This window comes from Lactuca serriola, chromosome 8 (assembly GCF_051521515.1).
Source record: "Lactuca serriola cultivar US96UC23 chromosome 8, Lser_US96UC23_V15, whole genome shotgun sequence".
In the NCBI taxonomy this organism is placed as follows: domain Eukaryota; kingdom Viridiplantae; phylum Streptophyta; class Magnoliopsida; order Asterales; family Asteraceae; genus Lactuca; species Lactuca serriola.
The window spans coordinates 285,546,203-285,549,454 of record NC_136415.1 but is presented as its reverse complement, the minus strand read 5'-3'; the positions used below and the strand labels follow the sequence as shown (position 1 = coordinate 285,549,454).

The window sequence follows — 3,252 nt, the reverse complement described above, 5'->3', positions numbered from 1 at the left end:
CACCATAACTGCCTTTTCCAACCACGTCTTGAACTTCATATCTTCCTGCCTCTCCATATTCGGTGAAGAACTCTCTTTCGAGCTGCATACAAGAAACAATTACTTGGTTTTTGTCAACAGTAACAGTCTTTAGTAAACAGTAACTTTAATTTTAAAATTAAATTTCACATTAGAAATAAAGAGATTTTACATCTTAAATGGGGTTGATTCAATATTCAAGATTCAAGGAATGGGGTTGATCTTACATTCTAAGGTGAAAAAGTTAATATTTTCAAAACATAATGGTTGTTTTCACATATAGGGTTGATTCAAAATTCAAGATTCTCTCTCTGCTCAGATTTATATTTACTTTTACTACTATAAAAACTTGTAAAATGTTTCTAAGAAGATAGTGTATGTGTGTATCAATCATTACTTTCCATGGATTCTTTCAGCAGAGAGACTATAAAATGTTTCCACCAATAGTAAATTGGGACAACATGGATTAGTCTACCAGGAGACCACAAATGGATTTCCCTGTTCAGGTATTGCACACTATATATATATATATATATATATATATATATATATATATATATATATATATATATATATATATATATATATATATATATATAGAATATAAGAAAACCATACCTCTTCAAGAAATCTAAATCGATGATAGCATGCAAAACGAACATTTCCAACAGAGATTATTTTGAGAATGTGATGCATGTCAATGAAAAAAGTTTTTGCACTGCTTGCAACAGGAAAAAGATCAACAGAATCTGAGAGTTGAAAACAAATGATTAGTATAAGTGTAAAATCATAATTTAATTTACAGACTTACCCTTTTCACTTGCATAAACATGTATAACTCCATCTTCCATCTTGAAATGAGAGTTTGCAATCAAGTCCCATACAAGAATATTTCCATTTTGATCATCAGATATCAGCTCAGTCTGCACACCCAAAAACAAACCAATAAACCAAATTATATATAGGTACATGGCCAAAAAAACAAATCTAATTTTCACAAGGAACAGAATCATGGACACCTGATTTGGATACAAAACCATAGTGTTAAAAGATTCAAAACTAGTAGAATTCAGCCAAACCTCTTCACCATCGAAGGCCAAACCAATAAACCAAATGAAACATATGGGATATGTAAAGCCATCGGCTATTGTCTTAAAAGCTATAAGGGAACAAGTGGAAGGATCTGATCCCAGCTCAGAAACTAGGTCAAAAATTGCTGATTTGTTAAGCTTAAGAACAAATCAAGAACTTCTAATCGAAGCTGTTGCACTTGAAAACTTGAAGGATAATGCTGAACAAGCAGAAAAGATTGGGGATTTGGAGTATATTGAAGAAATGATTGCTCTTGTTACACACATGCATGATTGCTTTGTGGAAATGAAACAATCAGAAAGCTCTAACCCTGTTCCAATTCCTCCAGACTTCTGTTGTCCACTGTCACTTGAATTGATGACAGACCCTGTGATTGTAGCTTCTGGGCAGACATATGAGCGGGGGTATATTCGTAATTGGATCGATCTTGGACTCAATGTTTGCCCTAAAACAATGCAAACTCTTGTTCATAATAATTTGATTCCTAATTACACTGTGAAAGCATTGATTGCTAATTGGTGTGAATCCCACAATGTTAAACTCCCAGATCCTGTAAATCAGCCATTAAGGTTAACCTTGAATCAACCTACTTCACCTAGATCGAATGGAATCCATCAGGAAGAAGCTTCTTCTCCAGTGCATCGTCATGTTCGTTCATCTTCAGAAGATTCTGGAAAGGGGAATGAGTTTAATACGGTTGAATCCGGTGAGAAAAGTTTGGATTCCGGTGGACCTGGACCTGGACCATCTGGAGTGGATGAAGGATCACCACCGGAGGCACCTGCAATTGAGTCATCTTCTTCAGCTCCGGTAACCGCTTACAACAGTGATGCTTCAGGGAAGCTGGCGGCAGAGCCTCAGGCTGCCATTGCTGCTTCCTAGCATGCAGTTTCACCTCGATTTGGAAACAGAGCACGAAACCAAATATGGCGGAGATCATCTTTTGGGCCGAGAGTTGTTTCTTCTGCTACTGAAGCGAGAACTGATCTCACGGAACTCAAAACGCAGGTGAAGAAATTGGTCAGCGACTTGAGCAGCGCTTCCATTGATACAGTCAGGAACGCCACCGGTGAACTCAGATTACTTGCGAGACAAATGAAATTGAAAGGTAGAGGCGCTACACTCCTTTTTTTGTTCGTGTCACCACACATCAACATAGAGAAATCGAGAACCCCTGTAGGTTTGATCTGTTCAGAAGACGGGATCAAAGATTTGGTGATATTGCGATTTTGTTGTGGGAGAAAAGAGGATTTGTGATGATATTAGGGTTTTTTTGGGGTATTAGAGTAAGAGAGATAGAGAAAGAGAGTGAGTGAGTGAGAGAGAGAGAGAGAAGAAAGATGGAAATAAGATAGAGGATAACAATGGCGGCATTTCAAACTTTTGGGATTTTCGTTTCCCCCCAGCTGCAAAAAAAGAGAACGCGCCTTTCATTCAAAAAATATAAAGCGACATTTCTAGACGACGCCCATTTTTAAATAAGTGCCCTCCGTGTTTTTAATTTTTTTTCTTGGACATTAATTTTAGGGCACGCACAAAAGCGTGACCTCTATCCTTCAAAAGTTTGAAGAGATGACATTATTTTTAGAGCGCACGCTTTTGCGTATCGTAAATCACCGCGTGTCATTGTTTGCGCGTCATTAAAGGCTGTTTTTCTAGTAGTGCCACTTATAGAATATGCTAGATTCTAACATTTTATGCAATGATCCTTTCATAATGTCATAGTACAAAAGTCACAATGACTATTTCCAATGAAATTACAAAGTCCTCTATCTGAGATTGTTACAATACAATTCCATAGACGTCATGTCTCTCACTCAAAGTACATTCCTTGAACATCCTTTTGCATAAAATTTTCTAATCCAGACATAAACTCTCAATATCCAACTCCTAATATGGAACCATTTCCATATTTTCCATATGACAACGCATTCTTAATAGAATCTTATCTATTCATAATAATGTCGATATGGTCCATTCAATACTATACTTCCAACTACTCACAAGCGACCAATCCTCATCGAACTTTGGATTGTCCTTTGATAGTTGTTTAATTATCTTAGTCAAAACCGATTCTTGTCCTTTTCCCTCTAAATATGCCTGACATTTGGAAAATTTTAGAATGGTCAAATATTATAGCAT

General features: G+C 36.5%; 1 pseudogene; it reads left to right on the top strand.

Moving 5' to 3' along the window:
- The first annotated feature begins 1,131 nt into the window (after window positions 1-1,131).
- Window positions 1,132-2,367, top strand: LOC145068149 (U-box domain-containing protein 4 pseudogene; annotated as a pseudogene).
- Window positions 2,368-3,252: the final 885 nt, after the last annotated feature.